This window comes from Dermacentor variabilis, chromosome 5 (genome assembly GCF_050947875.1).
Source record: "Dermacentor variabilis isolate Ectoservices chromosome 5, ASM5094787v1, whole genome shotgun sequence".
Taxonomy (NCBI): domain Eukaryota; kingdom Metazoa; phylum Arthropoda; class Arachnida; order Ixodida; family Ixodidae; genus Dermacentor; species Dermacentor variabilis.
In genome coordinates, this window is record NC_134572.1 from 124,261,455 (window position 1) to 124,283,237 (window position 21,783).

General features: G+C 50.6%; 1 long non-coding RNA gene across 1 annotated transcript in view; it reads left to right on the forward strand.

Annotated features, from left to right (window-relative positions):
• The window catches only part of LOC142583134 (uncharacterized), a 100,421-nt gene that overhangs the window by 67,186 nt on the left and 11,452 nt on the right, over positions 1-21,783 (forward strand). The window contains exon 2 of the long non-coding RNA XR_012828552.1: positions 7,872-7,919. This is a non-coding gene — a long non-coding RNA (uncharacterized LOC142583134). The remainder of the gene's footprint in view (positions 1-7,871; positions 7,920-21,783) is intronic.

A 21,783-nucleotide genomic window follows, 5' to 3' on the forward strand; every position in this document is an offset into this window, starting at 1 on the left:
CATGATAGGGACGAGCAGAGGCCGGGTAGCCAAGCATGTCTACTACTTCAGCTGGCGTTGGCGTAGCTCGCCTTGGGAGTCACGGGAGCGTGACGTGTAGAGCTCATTCGGGTGGCGGTTCACGACGTTCCCCCACGTCTGGCCGGCTTCTCAATACTTCGCCCTGTCAAAGGGGGCATTTTTATCGGCCTCCGAGACTCCGCGCGCGTCCCCCGTCACGCGTCCGCCTGCCGAGTCGTTTCTTTTTCTTTCCTCGGTGCCTTTTTCGACGGGAACACGGACGATAAACGGAAGGATAGATTGTTCGGCGCGCAGACGCGCCCGCTCGCGTCTCACTCGCGAAAGGGTGGGGAAGGAGGCGCGAATCGCGACGGCAGACCCGGAACGTCTTTTTTCGTCGGGGGCCCGCCGCCTTGGGAGGCATTGTGTCGTGCCTAGGCAAGTGGAAAAGACAGGTCCGTCCGCTCCGGTCAGGCGACCGAAGAGAGAAGGCGTCGATGGAGCGAACGCAAAAAAAAAAAAAAAAAAGAAAAAGTAGGAAATGCCCCGGAGAAGCGGAAAGCTAGTGGCTTTTCGCCCAAGGTCGCGTTTTGATGCTAGCGCTGACCTTGCCGTGGCGTAATAGACGGTGCGAGCGCTGCACAAACGGTCTTCCTTCCCTCTCTCGTGCCGACGATGCCACTAAAGCTTGTAGGCGAGTGCTCCGTGCCGTTGTGAAGTTGTTTATGTATTGGCTGGAGGAAGCAATCTTCTCATTCCCCCCCCCCCCCCCCCTCGTTTGCTTCCACAACAAGTACAACCGCGTGTGTGTGAGAGTGCATGCGTTGTGCGCCGCCACTACATCCATATAGGCACTCCCGGGTTCCTGCGCCAAAGACAATACTATGTTCGAGGACCTTCAAGGGCTGCTCGGTGGGTTGATTGTCGTAAGCTTGCGTTCCTTGACGAAATTTGTGGCCTCAGTGTGCCGGTAGTCAGTTGTTTGAAGGTTATAGAGATACATTACAAATAGCCCGGTAAAGGAAATGGTTTGTCGTGTGTCTGTCTAATATCCCAGCTTTTACGGCTCCGAGGTTGAAGTTGTAGCTTGTTGCAGCGCAGGGCATTCTGCCTCTCTGGTCCACCTCTTGAATATGACTATGCGCTCGCTCGCCGGCTCGACAGTTTCAGCGGCGAAAGATGAAAGATTTCGCTTCCACCGCACAGCGTACGTCCGCTGCGTTGCATTATTCGTCAGGAAAGTGGGACCAAAAAAAGAGAGAAGTGTGTGTTGGAATCGACGAGCCGGCAGTCCCACGAAGAATAGCTCGTCGCCGGATCGAAGCGTGTTGTAGGTGATGCAAGCTATTCTTCCGTATTCCAGGATATTCAGATATTCATGATTTAGGATGGGGCCCGTTCCTTCGGAACTAGTCCTTTTGCTGCATCGAGACCGAAACCTGTGATTCCGGGGCGGTGCTGTTCTCCTGCTTTCTCGTAGATTCGAATTAGTGTTTAATGACGTTTCGTGTTCCAGCGTGTAATCCCCTGTGCAATTGCATCTGTTCGGGGCTTGTCTTGTGTGGAACGGGGTTTCCGTGTGCAGTATAGCCGATGAACCGGGTATTATGGCAGTGATGAACTGGATCGTCGTTTCCCGTGGAATCGTTCTCAATAAAACGAGTAACTGAGGCATGCAAAAAAGTATACAGGTTTTCTTTTTTTAAGCTGCACCAAATTTGTAAAAATTGCCTGTGGCAAATAGCACAATTCCGATCCTTTATCTAAATTACTGGATCATATGGCCATTACTTCCACGAGAAATCAAAATACTTAATTAAATAATTAGCATGATTGTGTAAATAACTTTTAATTAATAGCAATACGGTCACTATTTCAATCCACGAATTATAGCCGGCGAGCTCGCAAGTCGTATTCACTTGGAACGAATTTATTAATATCGATATATTAATTTTCAAAGTGTCCGAGGAAATGCATTGGCGCTCCAGTTACTTTCTTTAAGGAAACGCTGTTTTATTCATTGAAGCACAAAAGTTACTTCGTAATGCTGGGGAATTAATATCGACCTGACTAGCAGATTCAGGAGGGTCTCTTAGACCATGCTGAGCGTACAGCAACGACCACCGGAGTCCTGGACTACGGACCCACCCTTACCTATCCCTTGTCTTTCATTTTAATAAAGTTTTTCAGCCAATCTCGAGACTGGCGTCATCCTGGGAATTCGTTCCAAGTGGGTCCGCCTTGCGAACTCCACGGCTAGAATTTGTAAATTGGAATATGGGTCATAAGGTAATTACTTAAAAACTTAATTAGTGATTTTTTATTAATTATTCGATTGTGCATTTCATTTTTTTTTTTGCGGGAGTAGTGTGCGTCGCTTCGAGTAGACCACCTCAAGAACTAGAATTGTGCTATGTGCCACAGCCAACCTTTAAGAATTTTTGAAAGTGTTCGCCGGAGCACCGTGTATGCAACGTACGTTAACCTTGATTTCTTTCTGGTCGACTGATTGACAAGCCATTATTGGGGGGGGGGGTGGAAGAAGGGGGTGACGAATCTTTGTAAAGGGGCACCCCGTAAAGAAACGAATATAAGAAGCAAATAACCATTTCCTTGTCGATTGCGCTGTTTTCTCTTGCCGGCTGCTCTTTTCAGTCTCCACGGCCAAATATTAAACTGAAGCTTTGCAGTCCTGTGCGAATCGATGAGGCTACTGCATAACCGCTCTACCATGCTATGTAAACGCATAAACCCGCTGGCCTTCATAAAAATAGCGCGGCACTGTTTTCCCCCGTGGGACCCGGAACGTGGCGCCCCGGTCGTTCTACTGCAGTCTTCATTAACACGCTTCCTTATTTACCTGCGCAACCTTCTCGACACCGGCACGTAGAGGTCGCCGAAGCGCTGGCACAGCCGCTCTTCTGCGCGGGAGGCGTTGTCTTTTGCCGACCCTTAATCGAGGAGGAGGAGGAAACGTCGAAAAAGACGTCCATTGATCTTCGCTTGCCGCTCGCGTTTATAGCCGGTCTGTGCCCTTGAGACACGGTAGCGACCCCTTCGTCCTCCCTGTCTGCAGCAGTGTGTGTGTGTGTGTGTGTGTGTTGGGGGGGTTATACATGTCGCTTCCCGTGTATGCTGCTCTACACGACTTCATCTTTAATCGTTTTTTTTTTTCGTGACAACCTTTGGCTTAAGTTCTGTGCCTGTTATCCACCGGTATTTAAGAGTGTTTGTTTAGTAATTGTTCGTTTACAGCCTCGTATACATGCGGAGACAAGATATTGCGGGGTCTGAGAGCGCGTGCCAAACTGCTCCGCTACGTCCTCTAACGGATCGGGCGCCTGGTGTTGATGACGTGGCGTCGCGCATGAGCGTCCGTTTCATGCACGCGTGCCTGGCGATTCTCCCACTTCCGATCAAGCCTGCTGTCGGGATTTCGATGGCTTCGAAAGATTACGTTGGCAGATTGGCTTAACGCCGGAGAGGCGTTAAGCTTGGCGCCCTTTCTTTTTAAACGCATAAAAATAAATAAAGAAAAAAACATTATTGCTTATCCGCTGGCACGCCGTCCAGCACGGGTTTTCACAACCTTCGGTTTGTACCTCAGGTTACATGTGACGGAACGTCCGTGTCATTAACGTTATAATGTTCCCTTCGGATTCGAGCGAGTGCGATTGATATTTATGATCTGTTTTGTCCGTTGTGGCGGGCCACAGTGCACGAGCGCGATGTTTTCCCCATAATGCCACAAGAATAAAAAAAGGAAAAATAATCAGAAAAAAAAAAACGGAAGAAACCCGCTTCGATACCTTGTCTAAAGTAAATAAATAAATAAATGGATCGCAGATCAATTGGTGGGCGAAATGAGGAACTCCAAAGGATGGGACGGGGAGGGGGGGGGGGATGGGTGGCTCTTCTGTAAACCAACCAATCAAAGGTTGCGTACCAAAGATAAGGTGGCCACAAATCAGACGTATCCGTACGGCAGTGCACGATGCTTCAGTAGAGGAAACAGAGAGGGGTGTTTCTTCCTTATTTCTTTTTACTTATCGCTGGTTAACTAGACTGCGCATGAGCCTTTGCTCCGTTGAGTTTAGATCCTTGTGGTTATAGGGCGCCCGGCGCAAGCCCTGACTGCGAGCCTTCGTAGCAACGCCGAAAAAACAAACAAACAAACGAACGAACAAATAGCTGAAGTTGACTCGGTCTTTGCACTCGAATGTAGTGAATACTAGTTAGGTAAACGACGCGAACGCGCGCGCGTTCGCATGCTCTCGCACTCTTTCGTACGTGCGTGATTGCGTGCGGCCCTACGATCCTCTTCCATTGCTTTCCGCGTGCCCAAAGAATTTCGAGGGCCACTCGTAACTTTGCGCAAAGGGGGAGCCGATCATTTGGAGCGACCGCTGTCGCGGCTCTGTGTCCGCATCCGTCGGATCTCTCTCCGGGAGCCCGCGCGCACTTCATCGCCGAGCGACGGGCAGCGTCAAAGCGAGCGCGGGTACTCGTCGTAACAAGGCGGTCTCGTCCTCCCGGTTGAGCGCTTGCTTGCTGTCGGATGAACTGAGATGCGGCGTGTGGGCGGCGTTCACAAGCTCGGCCGCAAAGTGAACACGATCGCTTCGCAAGCCCGGGCCGCGGCCTCCTCCATTTTTATCTCGCGCGCGTGCTCGCGCTTTAGTGTACACTGCACATCCGGTGTTCTTAGAGGAGTTTTGCGCAGTCATCGAGGAGCCTGCCTGCCCGAAGCCTATCCAATTAAACGAGCTAGGTCGCTGGTCGCGCGGCGTTCTGTTAGTTCGTAGCCCGCCGCTTTGATTCCGTCGCCCGACATATGCCGCGGAAGATTGCGGGGTTCGGATGTTGGCTGCGCAAGGGTTGGTGCGTCGAAGATTATGCGTATTTGGCTTTGCCGTCGTCCGTGTATGGTATGCTGGGCTATATTTCGTCGAGTGGAGTATACCGGGCGCTCTCGAAGCCTGCGTATTCGCTTGATCGCAAATTAGCGGGAGGCTTTAGGTACCGGGAGCTCTCGAAGCCTGCGTATTTGCCTGAACGCAAATTAGCGGGGGCTTTAGGCATACGACGCAAGGAACGCCGAGAGCGTCGCCGCGTATTTAGGACGCGTGGCGTGCGTTCTTCCGACGTTGGTTCCGCGAAGCCGGCTTGTTTGGTCGTGAAGCCGACGCGCGCGCGAGAGCGGGACGCGGGTGGTTGGTTCGTGTCTCCGCTCTTTCCCCTTCCCGAACCCTCTAGTGTTCGGATTCCGCAAGGACCACTCCGGGGCAGCAAATATCTGCCCGGCATATTTTTTTTTTTTCCAGCTCCCGGCATAAAGAACCGCCATGTGTGCGGGGAAAGGGGTCGGGGCGGGTCGGTCCCTGCGTGCGGAATCCTTTCATCGGATGCGGCTAATTGGATGCTGGTATACTAGTAGCTCGGCCTTTGATGAAACGCGATGTTTGGTTCTTTTTTTATGAGGCGTGCGCACGACTCGGTGGGGAATCGCCCCCCCCCCCCTCTCTCTCTCTCTCTCGTGGCAACGGGGCTTTGTGCGAGGCGTTCTGGGCAAACGAAGCGCTCTGCCGCCGCGCTTTGCTCTTCGAGTGCCTCTCACAGAAGCGGAAATAAGTCCGGTTTTATGACCCCGGGCTTGTCGGGTGCGCCGCGCGCAATCCTTTAAAGCCTCGGCCGCTCTCAGCCGCCAGTAGGGGCGCGAGCTCATTTCTGTGAGGGCGCACACTTCGCGCATGAAGTGCGTAGCGCGGCATTTGGCGAGCGAATGTCGTGCGCGCGGCGTTCGTTCCAGTGTGGTCGCAGTGCGCATCGGTTTCTACGGCCTATGTTGTGCCGACAGGCTCTATATATAGCGACTGCCGCAGGCGGGCCGCGGCGGTGTGGACTTGCTGGTATAGATGTTAGCATACAAGCGGGTTTCGCGAAGCACGACCGAAGTTAGTCCGAGCCGGTGCAGCTCGGTGACGTAATATGGTTCAGCAGACTAACCAACCAGCTGCTGATGACACGATACCTTGTCGACTCTCTTAAAGCTCGCAAACAATTTCCTCAATCTGCATGTTCGACTGCTGCTCCGATCTCGCATCGTATTCGATGCTGCGAGTGATGCAAACGGGTCGTACGCACATTAGAAGACCGGAGAGGCGTTAAGCTTGGTACCCTTTCTTCTTTAAATACATAAAATAGAAAGCATTACGGCTGTGCGCCGGCACGTCGTCTAGCGCGGGTTTGCACAACCTTCAGTTTGTACCTCAGGTTACACGTGACGGAGCGTCCCGTACGATTAAAGTTATAATGTTCCCTTCGGCTTCGAACAAGTGCGATTGATATTTATGATCGTCGGCACCCCTCCCTCTCCAACCGTCTTCTCTCCCTTCTCGTCCCGCCTATGTTGGGGCACTGCGTGTCGTCGCCACGGTGCGTCGATGACGCAAGCCGGCCTTTGGGGTTGCCGTGTGGAGGGCGAGGAACAGGCGCGTAGTGCATTCAGTAAAGGAAGGTTCACGCGATGTGCCCGTCTCACGCCGTAGGTGGGCGTACGTGCGTGGTGCACTCCCCACCGGCCCGCTGACTTAACGGCGTCCAATCGTTATTGAAGGCAGCCCGCGGGAGTTCGCTTCTTCTCCGTGCGGCAGCAGAGTCGGGGGGGTTGGTATGGCACGAACACGTTATTTTTTTTTTAAGTGTTATTTTTGGTCTCCTATAAGGGCGCGCAGCATCGAGACCGAAACGGGCGCGCTCCGAGTGAGCGTGCCTGGATTTTCAACGGACGCGACGTGAGGGGCGTCGCGATGGCCGGATGAGTGTCGGCTCGCCTTTGCTCCTGCAGTTCTCGCTAGTACGCCGAGGCATTTTGCCGGACCGGCGCGTATATGATCTCGTTTGACTGCGCAACACGCCGTGGGACGCGTTGTGTCCGACTGGGGGTGGTGGTTGGAGATTATTTGCATGCCGTGTTTGCTTTCTTCTTCTGTCGAGTCTGGGCGAAGGGGATAATATCCCCCAGAATGCAGCTGTTCTCGTGGTTGCTTGCCGTAGCTGCGAAAAAAAAAAAAGGAAAGCTATATATATGAAGAGGAGGGAAGGAGGCGGGGAGTGAGTGAGATGGATGATGAGACAAAATATGAGCTTGCCTGCAGGTTGTGGGCATGTATTGCATTGCGGCCGTAACATCAAATTTGGTTGCAAAACATTAAAACTCTCCCCTGTCTCGCCAACATTTGCAAGAACTTTTGCTGTCGTGCTGAAGGGTGTTCACGCTTCTGCGTTGTGTTTATACTGTGATTATTAAAAGATGAAACGTGTTCTTTAGACTTTCACTGCTAGACGCGTTTAGAGTTAATTTATTACAACACCCGTTTGTGGAGGAGTGCCGGCGCCAAGAACTAAGAAAGCGTTCGTTGGCGGCTTTGTAGCTCTTAAATAGTGCGGGGGTATTGACACCGGCCTGCACGCTTGCGCATACTTGTGTGCAATGCCGATATGTATCCTTTGTGTAAAGATCGATCTGAGCTCCCTTTTCTTTAGTGATCAATTTAAAGTGCAGAGTTGCGCTCCTTTCTCTTCTTCTCGTTTCTATGCGCTTCTGATTGTCACGTGATCGGCAAAAAATGTGTCAGTGTAGTAAGGGCTTCATCACGTACCAGAATGAAAGCCTGTGTACGCCATTTAGCTGATGGCAGGCAAAAGGGGTGCTTGAGTAATACCGTAGTGGCTACTGTAAAATGCCCTCTGTGAGGCCTGTCTGATAATTACTCGCCTATCCTGTAGTGAGCATACTTGACTAATGGAGCTGTTATGTTCTCGCGTGAAGGTACTTGACTAAATGTTCGTTTTTATTTTTGCCATTACAGCTTTTGCTGGGAGCAACATTATCAGGCGAGCACCTGTCTCAACAACCGGTGAGAACATTTTTTTTTCTTTTTGATTGAGTAGCTCGACTGCGCCTGGCAATCTTCTCGAACTGGCGGTTCCTAAATACCAATTCTGACTTCGTCACTGTAGTTGGGATGCTCTAGCACGTACTTACTTTCTTACTTCCTCCTCTTCTTTCTTTCTTTTTTAATGGCACGGCAATGACCTTTCATAGCAAGCCGCTGCGATGTCACTTCAGGGTGGTTTTTGGCTGTAACAGGCCAGCCGTGTCCGCACTCTGGGCTTTGTTTTCTTGTGCAGGCTACGCAAATAATCTCGTAGTTGTCGTGTTCCCACATTTCGCGCAGTCGCACTTTTCTTATACGGGCTCGCGCATGTGTTCCTAATAAGAACATGCTACGGGCTACGATTAAGTGAGTGATAAGTGGAGTCTGGTAGCGCGCCCAACCTGTCCTCGCTGTGAACCTCATTCACAGCGCTGAGCTCTGGATCGTCTTCGTGTTGGCGCAAGCGTTAACTAAGAGCCACCGCGTCGCAGAAGCGCCGCTGATGAATCAAACGGATGCAAATGAAGAGGGCAGGATAGCGGCCGTCTCTAACGTCGCGCCGCGGTCGGAGAAAGAAGCAGCGGCGGCGGCAGGATGTTTATAGACTCTTTGCGAAGGGCTTTCGGGGCGTGTGTAAACACTGCGGCGTGTCTACTTTAACGCCTGACGCAGCTCAAAGTCTATATCTTATGCACTATACGGCCGGGAAAGCGTGCGTGGCCCCGTGACCCGCTGGGCGCACCTTCCGGCGGTGCGCGGTCTTGTGATTCTGCACGAGCGCACCTCCCTCCCTCCTCTCTCTCTCTCTCTCTCTCTCTCTCTCTCTCTCTCTCTCTCTCTCTCTCTCCATGCATGCATGCATGCATGTGTTGGCGCGTCCGTGCGTTCGTGCACGTGTATGTGTTCTGGGCCGCGTCGTCACTTTTTTTTTTTCCCTTACGCAGGTTTTCGTTTTCTTTCTTTTTCATTCGCTCATTCGGAGCCCCTTTTCACCGCACCTGTGTTTCATTACCGGCTTCTGGCGAGAGTCGGCCTCGGTATCGCGCGTCTCTGCGCCGGCGCGGGATGCACGATCACGCGCGGGCCATGCTTAGAGGACGACGATGCCTTCGCGACGGGATATCTTCTTTGTTTTTTTTTTGTTTTTTTTTTTTGCCATCTGGGAAGAGCAGCGGCCGAGGGAGAGGACGTTGGCCTGTTCCGGGCCAGGCTCGTGCGTAAAAGGGATCCGCCGCCTCAACTCGCTCGCGCGTGCCGTGGTGGCAGGCATGCCGCGTGTATGCAGATTCTAGCGTGTTTCCTGTGCTTTGCCCCCCCCCCTCCCCTCCCTCTGTTTCTGGTATCTTCTTTTCCCCCTAGCAATTTGGTGCCTCAATCGGGGCTCCCTTGTTTGTGCTAGTCTGGCCCTGTTTACCATTCATCGCTTTGTTTGCTCCTGGTGCCATTTTCTAGCTCGGTCCCAGTTTTTCGTGACGCAACAGCGCTCACGCTTGGGAAGAGCGCCATGCGCAAATTAACGACGAAGCTGGCGCTCCCGTTGACACGCGCTTCTTTTTTAATTTTGTACGTGTATGTTTTACTGTTGTTGCTTTCTTTAACGAAATCGTTGTTATTGTTGTTACTCGTTCTTGTTTAAGCGTGCTCCCCATATTTCCTCCTAGTTATCGCTTTTGGTTTGCTTTGCCTTCCTCCGGGGCCTTCCGTTCGCAATCTTCCGTTCCAAGATGTAACCGCTCGCAACGCGAGTATCTGACTGTGACGCGAGGGGGAAATTACGCGTCCTTTTTTGTCGCCGCCTTCTATTGGACAGTTTCTCCTCCCATCTCCATTGGAACGAGCCGTTCTGCTGAAAGCCAACCGTATGGGCTGTGCAAGGACTAAATGCGGGGGAGAGAAAGTAAAGCAGATGAAAATGATGGATGCCAAGCACCCTGCGCGGTAGCTTTAGTTTATACGTGGACGGGTGAATATATAGCTTTCGGACTGTTTGTTAACGTTTCGAAGTTGAGGCTCCTTGGCGAGCGCCCCAGCGATGGTTGTTGCCTCTGTATAGCGGAAACGTATCTCGAAGGCTATGCGTTTACGGCTTGCATGCGCGGGAAAACACTGCCGGGTCAGAAACACATCATGGCCAGCGTGTTTTAGACACCACCTCTTGACAAAAGTGTTCAGAAACGTGGCGTGCATGAGACTTGTTGTAGATCAGCATTGTCGTCGCGAAGAATATCTCCCCGGTTGGTACTACACGTTTTAAGCCAGTCGGCTTTCCATATTGCACCTTATGGTAGTAAATCATCTGCCTTGCACTTGATCCGTTCTGCCGACTGGTGATTTCCCCTATGCTGATACGGCGTGGAGGATGAAACACCCTGCTATGAAGTCTATAGCAAAACTCTCACGGATCATAGTATTACAAGGCATCGTCGCCCATGATTCCAGTTGCCGGTCACATCTATGTGGTGCGGTAAAGTTATAGCCTGTTGCCATTTGCGGCATGCCGTAGAGACAGCCGTAAGACGCAGCGCTCGTAGCGTGACCTTGCGGCATTTAATTGAACTAGGGCATGTTGAAATATACTTGGATCACCGTGGTCTATTTAGCTCCAGGTGTAAAGTGTTTGGCAGGAACAACTGTAACATAGCTTGTGAAGTTTTTTTTCCTTCATTTGGCGAGAACGCTTATCAAACACAGGAACTTGTCCAACGCGTCGGGTTTGAAGAAAGTGCCGCGAGATGTCGCTACCTGCCGCAGCGCCGCTTTCTGCGGCGGGTAGCGACATCTCCTGGGTGGCGGCAGTGGAAAAGAAACCGACTATGAGCAACTACCTATGGAAAAAAACCAAATGTGGAAGAATAAAATTAACTTTATTAAAAAGAATGGTCACGCAGTTTTGCTTGTGGTGGCCTCAGGTGGCGGCTCGAAGTACTTGGACTCGGGCGGCATCATCGGCTTGCCGAAGTGCCCAGAGCTGGTCTTCCAGCTAAGAAATAATTTGTGATACCTCAAAGGGAAGCTGTTTACTTTTTGAAGCGAGATGGGGATGCCTTAGAGCGCGTGCTTATAAAGCGAGGTAGAACCAGGGAAAAAGAAGCATGTGCTTGCTGCGCTAAAGCTAGGGAAGCGATGTGACATGTTTTATAATATGGGTAAAGCATTAGACAAAATAAGAAAAATGTCTTGGTGGCGCAGCCCCGTTTCATTGTAGACACTCGTAACATCCAGCTATCGATCCATGCGGAGATAATTACACTGGTGTTGTAGGGAATGCCACACTAAACATTTGGAAGGAGATAAAGTTGAGGTCAGTCTCCACGAGTGACAGTAATGAGAGGGTAAGCGTTGTGGGGGGCCACATAAGCACGGGCCGTTTGGAAGATTAATTGCGCATAAGTAGAGAAGAACCAGAGTTGACGTCCCATAAAAATTGGTACATTGCCGCAGGATGAGGTAAGCGCGTGCTTATTTTAGGCGGCAAGGAGTGGAAAAAGAAGGAACATAAAATGACATTAATGTTGCATAACATTAGTATGCTGAAGTGAGGTAGCACATGCCAGCGCCCCATTTTACAGGGGAATTGTCTCTTTATCGTCGTTGTCATGATCATCATCATAATCATTGTCCTCGTTATCCTGGTATTTCCTTGAGCGGTCATAGCTTTATACACATACACATCAAAACTCCTTGTGGAGGTCGTTCTTCGGTGCAGCTGCGACACGAGTTCTCATGCTGCCGTGCTCTTAGCAGTGTGCAATGGCAGCGCGCGCCGCGTGCTAGCTCACCTTTATGTTTCCACACATGAATGACTGCGCTGTGCACTACTCTAATGAATGTGTTGGAAATTTGGCGATCCGAGACATCCGTTAGTTTCTCGCCAGTGTCCCCGATATACGCGCGCGTGCGCGTCGCACCAACTTTCAGCGACGCACCGATAGATGGCGCTGCCAAGCTAAACACCGACTGACTGGCAGCATTCTTTGCATTCTCGTTTTCCCACCTCGCCGTTCACATCCCCCCCCTCACACACAGACAGTTCCATCTGCTTCCGTTGCATAAGTCTCTCGAATCGGGCCTACATCCCCCTCGCTCCCACCCTTTCCACTTCTTCCTTTTTACACTACCGACGCTGCACAGGGAAGATGATGAGTCCCGAACACGAACGGCGCGGTATGGGCCGACCCGGAAGGCGGAGGAATACAAAAAACAAAAGGGCGAGAGAGAACGAGGGTTCATCGTGAATAAAAGGCCGTTCGCCCGTCTGGCTCTTGCTTCCATCTTCTCCGGACCCCCCCCCCCCCCCCCCCCACCACCAACATTGCACCTTCTCCTTTTCTACGTGTTATTTCTTCGTTTTATTTTTTCTCGTTCACCGGGAGATGTGTTTTTCGCCCCTGCTTCTCCGGTCGACCCAGTGCCGAGCTCCTTTCTTCTCTCTCTTTTTTTCTCTCTCTCTCTCTGCGAGCGCGAATCTGCGTCCGCCTCTCGTTTATAATTTACGAGGTACGGAGCGGCGATCGCTCACTTCGTACGGAGCACTGCGATCGAACCCGTTTATGGTGAAATTCCGTCGTCCCGTTTTCTCTCTCTCTCTCTCTTTTTCTGCTGCCTTCCGCCTCTCCTCCTTGCTCCTTCTCTCTCTCTCTCTCTCTCTCTTTGTCTCTCTTTTTTTTTCGCTTCAGCTTGCTCTCATCGTTCCCTATTTCGTTCGCGTCGCGAACGATGTCTTGTTTTCTTCCGGGACGCAAATTTGCCTATCCGTTCCGGCCGCTGTTTATTATCTTTGCCCTTCTTCCTTTCCTGCCGCCAACTTTGGCTTTGTCTCCACTCCTTTCCGCCCGCTATACCGCCCGACGTCCCCTATTATTTTCGTCTTCTTTGCCCTCTTCCATTTTAGAGCACATTTCTGGCGTAATCTGCTCGGCGGATCCCCCGACCGGTCTCCCGAGGAATTCATTCTGCTGTCCCTAAGTTCTCCCGTGTCCTGTTTTTCTTCGTCTCCGTTTTCTCTTTCTTTCTCTACCTTTCACTTTTTCACCGGGCATTGCCGGCTTGGCCGCTATTGCGTTAATTCTGACGCTAAAATTCTCAGTTTCCTTTTTTCACTTATTTTCTTTCCCTTTTTTTTTAACGCCAGTCCTTTCCTCCTTTTTTGTCTGCGCTCCGGAGACAAAGGCGGGATTATCGAAGCCGGCGTATATGCGGCACCGTTCCCTTCGATCCTTTCCCGTCGGCGCTCACCTCCTCCCCCCCTCCCCCCCATCCCAGCGCACTATTTCGCCGAGCTAATTAAATGGAAGCCCCGTCCGGCGTGCATTATTTCGCCGCTTGGCCGCCGCTGTCGGTGAGGCAATGCTTGCAGCGCACGGTCGTGTATAGGAAACCGTTCGGAGCAGCGCCAGCCGTTGCGGTGACCGTGGCGGCGGGCCGGCGGGCTTGCGCCAGTGTGCCGCGGCATTCCGCGCGTGCTTTTCGGGAAGGAGGGGGGGGGGGGAGGAGGTACTTCGGAGCGGCGTGGTTTCGCTTCGCTGCATGGCCTATTGCGCCCCCCCCCCCCTGATCGCAGGCACGTCACGTGCGGCTGTGTAGATAAACCTCCCGTCTCACCATTTTTTTTCCCGTTGGCGGCGGGATAGAGAATCGAGCGAGGTCAGATTAAACGTTTGCGGCGCTTTGCAGGTGTGGCGTTGCTGCATCTATCCGTCTGTCTGTCTGAGGCTTTTATTTTTCATTACTTTACTCGCCTCACAATAACGAATGCGTTACTGTCTGCCAGGATAGGCAGCAGCAGCAGTCGCATTCACTATATATATATATATATATATATATATATATATATATATATATATATATATATATATATATATATATATATATATATTTGTCAGAGTGTTCATTGACAAGACATGCAAGTGTGGCAATCATAACTCTGCGAGCAGCGAGAACCGGACCCGTGCGTAAAGCTCTGGTGATGCGCCTGACTGACCGGCACTTCATCTTCGTCTTATATAATTTGCTGGAGATGCGCCTGGCTAACCGGCGGTTCTTCTTCGTTACATTTGTCCCCCGGAGGAAGAAGACGTCATCCCGGCGATCTAAGCATATGTTAAAATAAAGGCATCGTAGGAGAGCTTGAGCCGATCTACGTGAACAGTTTCTCTACCGCGGCGGCGCTGATCAGAAAATTGCGACGCAGGCTTTACGACGTAGTTCACGGGAGAAGTTTGTACACTTGAACGGTAAAAGGCCATGATATCTTGAGACCAACTTAGAGGAAAAGCCGGGAGCTAAAGATTGGACCCACAGCCAAACCAAAAAATCGGAAGGGAAGGTTGGGGGATCAGAGTCACTACGGCGATGCTTCTTGCGCGTCTGATCTGCGGTGGTAAGACAACAGGCGAGCTGTTGGCTTACCAGACAACAGTTCTTAAAAAGTTCCCCAGAGGCCCCGTGAAAAAGAACTGCCGCATGATGAATGATGCAACGTGTAGGGGGTGGGGAGTGGCAGTTTCAGATGGAAGTGCAGATGTTTCTGCATAGCGTGTAAGATGATCCACTGCAACGAAATCCAGCGGTCGGCAGCACCGGTGCGAGGAAGCGCACCGTAAAGGACGATTTCTACCCGGTCAAAAGGACGGGATGGACAAGCAAGCGGTTGTAAAGGCGCGGCAGTGGAAGGTGCGGCGCTGGCAGTCGAGGCAGCAGCGGACCTATTTGCGAACAAACTTGTACATGCCAGGCCAGTAGTACCGGAGCTGAAGGCGGTTGTAGGTCTTTAAAAGGCCACCGTGTGCACATTGGGGATCAGTGTGAAACTATGTGCATAAATCAGACCTAGGATGACGGGGTATTACGAGGAGCCAATGTCACCCCTCAGGGAGATAGTTGCGACGCTGGAGGAGTTGGTAGTGAACAACAAAGTGATGCGCCTGCCGCAGTAGAGTCCTGGAGGCCGGAACAGTTGCAGGATCAGCGAGAAACTCCAAAAGCGAATAAATCCACGGGTATTTGCTCTGCTCAGAGCGTATGTCATCGATGGCAAGTTCTGACAGGACACAGCTGGTTGAGTGGCCAAGGACTGTGTACGTCAGGTGAAATGGGTGAGCGGGAGAAAGCATCGACATCGGTGTGCATGCGTCCAGAGCGGTACACGATCCGGATGTCGTGTTCTTGCGAAAGGAGCGCCTAGCGTGCGAAAGGGCCAGAAGGGTATTTCAGTGAGGAGGGCAAGCACAGCGCGTGGTGGTCCGTTGCCACGTCAAATGGGCAAAGGTGGTCCGTTGCCACGTCAAATGGGCAGTCGTATAGATAAGGTCGAAATTTCGTAAGGGCCCAAAGTATGATTAAACACTCATAGTTTTTTTTTTTTTTTTGAGACAGAGCAGTTTAGCTCCGACTTTGTGAGCGTGTGGCTAGCATTAGCAACGACGTATTCTTCAAGACCGCGTATGCGTTGGGCGAGAACCGCCCCAAGGCCGACTCCGCTAGCATCAGTATGAACTCCAGTTGGGCCAGCGGGGTCAAAATGTCGCAGAATAGGAGAAGAGGTGAGCAGACGGCGTAGAGTTGTGACCGCGCGTCATTGAATGCTTTCGACCAGGCGGATAGCGTGTTGTCTCCAACCAGCAGTTGAGTCAAAATAGGAGCAAAGTAGGAACGAAAATAGGAGCAGAGTCCTACGAAACTGCGTAGTGTCTTCAGGGTGGTGGGTTTGGGGAACTCCACAACTGCACGAAGTCTTGCCAGATCGCGAAGTGCGCCTTCATTGGATACGACGTGGCCTGGTATTAAGCAGTAAGACTGCTTATGAACTCTCTATGTCGTTGGTGATAAGTCGGGAAATCAAGTGAGAAGACAACGACATCATCTATAGTCGGGTACAACTTTAGAAAAAAGGGGAGGCCCCGCCAAGATGACCGAAGCGCGACAGCCGATTGCCTCCACGACTAAAATAGTGCCGCTCAACAAAGCCTGCTTCTAAAACGAGTAATTCTCAGTATAAACAAATACTTTTGTATTTTGATGGCTGGCTTGGTAGAGTTCTTGTGATTGGAATACTACAGCACATGCTGGATTGCGAGAGAAAAATAACCCCCCGTCTTTCTACAAAGTTGCGCGTCATCTGCTTTTCAGCTTCATTGCAAGGGACAAAAGTAGAAAGAGCAGCTCTGCATGGCTTTTGCGCTGGTTTACATGTACGTGGCACATTTACTACTTGTTTTCGGAGCTTAAAATGAATCAGCTGCTGTTTAACATTCACTTAAAGAAACAATGCATTTATCGAAACCATTACAAACCTGGGGCGAGAAGACGATCGAGGCAGGAAAGGTACAAAGATGCTTCATTCAGCGTTTTAAATAAATACTCTTTGTTTTAAATAACAAAGGATTCATAATTTCTTTGTTTTGTGTTTTCCCAAATTTATTTTCAAGAATGTGATAGCTTTTTTTTTTTTTGTTCCTTTCGCGTTTCTTTGTTATTTGCAAACCTGCAGTCTCGCCAGTTCGCGTAGCGTAGCGTCAGCGATGCTCACTGCAATCTTTCGTCTCCGGATCACGGCTCAGAATAAACGCACGCGGCACAAATAATGCATCGTAGGCTCGCAATAATATTTCCGGCATGATAGACCACCACAAACAGTTGGGGGATTCACTCTAACGAGGGGCAGACGCACACGACTGACACGATTCGGCCCAGTTCGAAGCGTGGCGGCCATCTTCTCCATGGGCGGGGTCGCCTGCCGTCCGGCTCGTGACGTCAGCCTAGAGTGCGCGCCCATTGGTGGAGGCTTGAGCGCATCCGCCTTGGAAGAGTAAACGCCCCTTTTTTCTAAAGTTGTACCCGTTTATAGGTAGCACAAACACGCGTGACACTTGAGACGTTAGAATATATTATATAGTCGTATATCATGACCACATAAAGTCAACAGACAGTGAAGCCAAGGAAAGCATCGGGGAATTAACTGTGGTTTAAATTGGAATGTAGAAGACAATGAAGAAAAGGAAGATGAAAGTGGACGAAAAGATAACTTGTCGGTGGGAGGCGAACGCAAAACCTCCGCATTATGCGTGCGATACCAATTGTGCTACGGCGCCAGCTATCAGTTCGTTCACTAACTCGAGTATTTGTTTACTAGATCTAGTCCTAGGAGTGTTAGCCAGCGCCATTCAGAGCCAAGGTGGGTGGATGTGGGACACCCTTTTTACCAGATGGCGTCACGTACCACGTGATTTAAGGAGATCTGGCACGTGGATAATAAACCCTCGCATGCTACCTAGTCTGCCCACCGTGGCTTTAAGTGGCGCTGGCTAACATCAATCTTACGGCTAGATCTAGTAAATATAAACACCCAAGTGCGGATGTTGTGGCTTCGCCTCCCACCCACGACAAGTTATCTTTTCATCCACTGTGGTTTCCCTTCATTTTTTCCACATTCCAATTTAAACCACAGTAAATTTCACTGATGATTTCCTTGGCTTCGTTGTCTGTTGACTTGATGGGGTCATGATTAACAAAATCGAGCCCCTCGGTTCCCCTTCTTCCCTCGTTTTTTCATTGCGAGGATGTCGAATCTGGCAGTCTTAATGTCATTTGGTGGCACTATATATTACGTTCGCCTTATGTGAAGTGGAAAGAAAATGGTTCTTCGTGTCTTCATGCTTGCTTTGAGAGCCAAGAGAATTTGTCCCCTCTATAAGAGGGCGCGCTGTAATCAAGAACACCACTCGAGCAGGGCAGTTTGTAAGAAGCTGTGCGGCCGCGTTTACGGCGAACAAAATACTTTCCGCTTGACGTAGGAAGCACAAAGCTGTGCTGTATCGTTTGTCGTTGTGGCTTTAGCCTGAGCTTCTGGGGGGGCAGGATATACAGAAGAAGAAAAAGAATAAATGAGGGAAACGTAGAATAAATCGAAAATCTTGGCGCTCTTCTGTTGGGGAGACCCGAAGGGTCAGTCGTCTTTCCTTTTATCGAACGCCTTTAACAAGCGGCCGACGACACAGCGCCGAGTGTAATGGTCTTCCCAATCTCCGCCGCTTCTACCCTCTAGGTTTTTTTTATTTTTTATCTTTATTTTACGTTCACCGAAAACGCTCGTTGCTATTCCTCATCGTCCCCCCTCTCTCTCTCCATCCTCCACTCGTCGCGGCAGCTTCGGAGACTCGGTACTGTCTCTCTCTGTGTAACTGTACCTCTTCTAGCTCGCGTTTCTTTTCGCATCTTCTTTCGTTTCCTCAAACGTCTCTTCTTTTCTCTATTCTTTTTTTCTCGCCGGATAGCCATTCCTCGCGCTTCTACTTTTTCATTCACCCTGCTTCCCTGCTGGGGGATCCCTTTTACGTTTCACACTTTGCCGGTAACGTGGCTTCCGACATCTGGCCGAACACGATAAGCGCCCGGGACCCCGAACTCGAAAACCGCGGCTGCACATCCACTGGGCCACCAGTCGCTCTGCATTTTATTTCTCTTCTTCCTTTTTTTCTTTCGTATGCGTCGAAGAAGGCTGCCACCTAAGGGAAGAAGGTGGTATAGAAGACTGCGAATGTAGGAGAAAAGAAAAGGGAGGAGGGGCAAAGGAAAAAAGGCTGTCGAGGTGGTCAAGGAAGGAAAGGTCGCTGAGGTTCGCCGGCCTGAATCGGAGGCTTCGGGAGTGGAAAGCCGAGCCGCTGTAGTGCGTACACGTTCAGTGCCGTGGCGGCTTCGAGGGTCGGAGGGCTAGGAGCAGCAATACTGTTGTTGCAGCAGTGGCATGCACTGTTGCTTGGAATGTATACGAGTCCGTGTTGACGCAGCCAAGTTTCCAATTCGTGAAGATCCGTTGCTGTGAGAACATTCAGTGATTGGCCGGCGTCCGTCGGTTGGTCGTTCGGGGTAACTTGCAGCCACAATGGCGCAGACTGCATTCAAAGCGTTATTTATTTATTTATTTATTTATTTATTTATTGCTACCGATTAAAGCGGCTGCTGCTGCACAAGTACTCGGTTCCGTCTCGTAAAGGTAGCCTGGACGTCGTCTAAAGCGGAATAATCGTGGCGCTAAAAATACCACGGACATGGGTTGCATGCGATTGATTGCCGGTCAATAAGTAAGTGAAGAGAGTGTAGTTGGGGCATTCCTCACTCGTCAACTTCGAGGAGAGTAATAGAGATAACTCGTGTAATATCAGTGCAAATACATAATTGTGTAAGGTAACCGAGATTACAATTGCAGGAAGAAGAGGGGGGGGGGGGAATTCCAGCGCAGAACTTTCGTGAACGTTCCAAGTTTTCATTCTGTACACACTACATACCGGAACATCGGAAAAATGGATAGTAATGGTGGTAGCGACAGCTCGCGGTGGTCTGTTGACCCACAAAGCGTTAGCAACGTTACTGCGCTTCGTGCTGTGCTTGAGCCAAAGGAAAAGAACCACAACACATCCACGATCATGTTGCAGCGGACCCGTTCACGCCAGCAGCCAAACTGCACGCAGCCTGTCATTGAAATTAGTTTCTAGTGCTCAGGTTGAGCTTGAGGTCTCAAGATGGCGCTGCCAGCGTGCTGCTACCGACCATCTACATCTCTACTGTTCCGTAACTGACAATACCTATTGATCCTTTTCGCGAATCAGTTTCGTTTAGAGAAACGAGAGGCCGCTTTCGGCGTCTAGCCGCACTTTGCGTCAGCGAAAGCGCAGGAATATGAAACCATTATCTCTGCGACCTCACTGTGTCATTCATGCTGCAATATATGGAGCGGTGGAGTGAAGACGTGTGCAGTAGTTAGCTACAAAAAATGTGACTTCGATATTAAGGAATGGAATGAATCTGTGTGTCCAAGTTCACGGACCGCCGCTAGATGAGGACTGCCTGTGTTGCAGGCTCTTGGCGATGCATGGTTTCCCTCGAAGTTAAAAAAAAAATTTCGCTCATCCGCCAGCGTTGTAGTGCTAACCTCCTAGGAAAGGACTTCAACGCCGGAACTTCTGCACGAGTGAGTACCGCCCGTTATATGGTGACAAAGCGAGTAGCGCCGGTTCTTAGCAGAAGTTTCTCACACGTTATCTACTCGAATCCACCTCAACTCACACGCAAACTTACGCGCACTCTATCGCCACCGTATCAAGAATAAGTGATCAGGTGCGCACTTGAATCAATGCGCCGAAGCGTAGGTGGCGGCGACTACACCGTTTCTTAACGGCCCACACAGTAAGCGAGAGACTAGCGATAACACGTATTTGCTACAAGCTATTACAACGTGCAGAACATCTACGTTACAAGTGTTGTGCCTAGGAAGAACATACATAACGCAACTGAGCACACCCACGAGCGATCAGGCAGAACATAAGCAATTATATAGTTACCGCCCGGGAATATTACTGAGTTAAAAACGTGACAAGCTGCTGCTTAAATTTGTTTAACAAATAAAGAACAGATAGTTAAGTACACTGATACTGATTCAATTCATAAGCGGGAAGTTAGAATAGCTTGAAATACATATTTAGTTTCGCTCTTATAACAAGCACCGTATACGCTGCTCGCGCCGTTCAGACAGAGTGATGAGCTCCGAACGCGCTTACATGTTCTTTGAAGCTGTAGCCAAACCTTCGCGTGTCGTTAACCCAGTCACCGTCTACGATATCCGCCGAAACAGGTTTTCAGAGCAGCACCGTCGTCATGTACATCCATTGTAAACACAGAGGCAACGGAGGGGAGGCAGCTGAGGCAGGCAATGGACGACGCGTCACCACGTGATCAAACATGGCAGCGCCCACGGGATCGTCGTGAAGAGGGTCAATGCGGAATAGCTTAAGCTCTCTCCTGTGAAAGAGATAGCAGCAGCGTACTGTCGCAACGTATACAGTAACATTTGAAAACGCAGACGCGAGCAGCAGTACTCGTAGCGACATCTCGTGGTGATGCGCTGAACCAGAATGCGTTTGAAATTCCATTGCTATGGCCGGCCGTATGCCGATACTACGCATCTGTAGGCGCGAACGTGTCGGCAGCTGCGTCATCACTCGAAGAGTATTTATTCAGCCAGAAGATGCGTACAGCAAAAGTGTTTCGAGCGCTTCGTGGTTTATCACGGCGTCTCGAGAGGTCGCTAGCAGCGTGAGTGCAACCGCGCGGGCCTTTTGCTATTGCGGTGTGTATACTGTGTACGTCTCCGTAGTGAAAGAGGGCGTCGACAACCGCGTCCGCACCTCTTCGGCGTAATGGGAAATCAATTTTTGATTTGAGCAGGAAAAGGGGCCTGTGTGGTCAGCGAACTTTTTCGGTCGCCGACGCTCGGAGTCGAAAGGGATGCACCGGACGCAGTCGAGGCCGCGTCGGTTCGGAAGCGTTCGCGGAGGCCTGATCTCGCCTTCGATGGAGCGCTGCATTTTAATGAAGTGAACGGAAGATTGCGAAGCGACACAGAGAACGAAACAGTCGCGCTAGTTGGATCGGCCTGCGCGAGCGGAGCTTACAGATACGTACGTTCGGCGGGCGAAGTCTTCAGTATATATATATATATATATGGGATGGCACCAAGCCGAAATTAGACTGGAGGAGGGGAGGCTAATCTTGGGCCGACTAAGCTTGGGTGAAAGAGATGGGGAAATATAGGAGGAGGGAAAGCCGTATGGGGTGCCAAAAACCTTCGCGGGGCGTATAAATTGTTACACAACCCCGATGCTCCTCGTCTTAGCTCATGCATAATTATCGTCTTCGTTGCGAGCGTTCACTGACCCCTCGCTGGCTGCTTCTCGCTGCCTCCCACCGTCTTATTTACTTTCTTTTCTCCTTTCGCAATTGTCATCACAACCGTATCTTAGCCTTTCAGTTTTTTTTTTCTTCAATTATTGTTCGTGTGCTTGCGCGCACG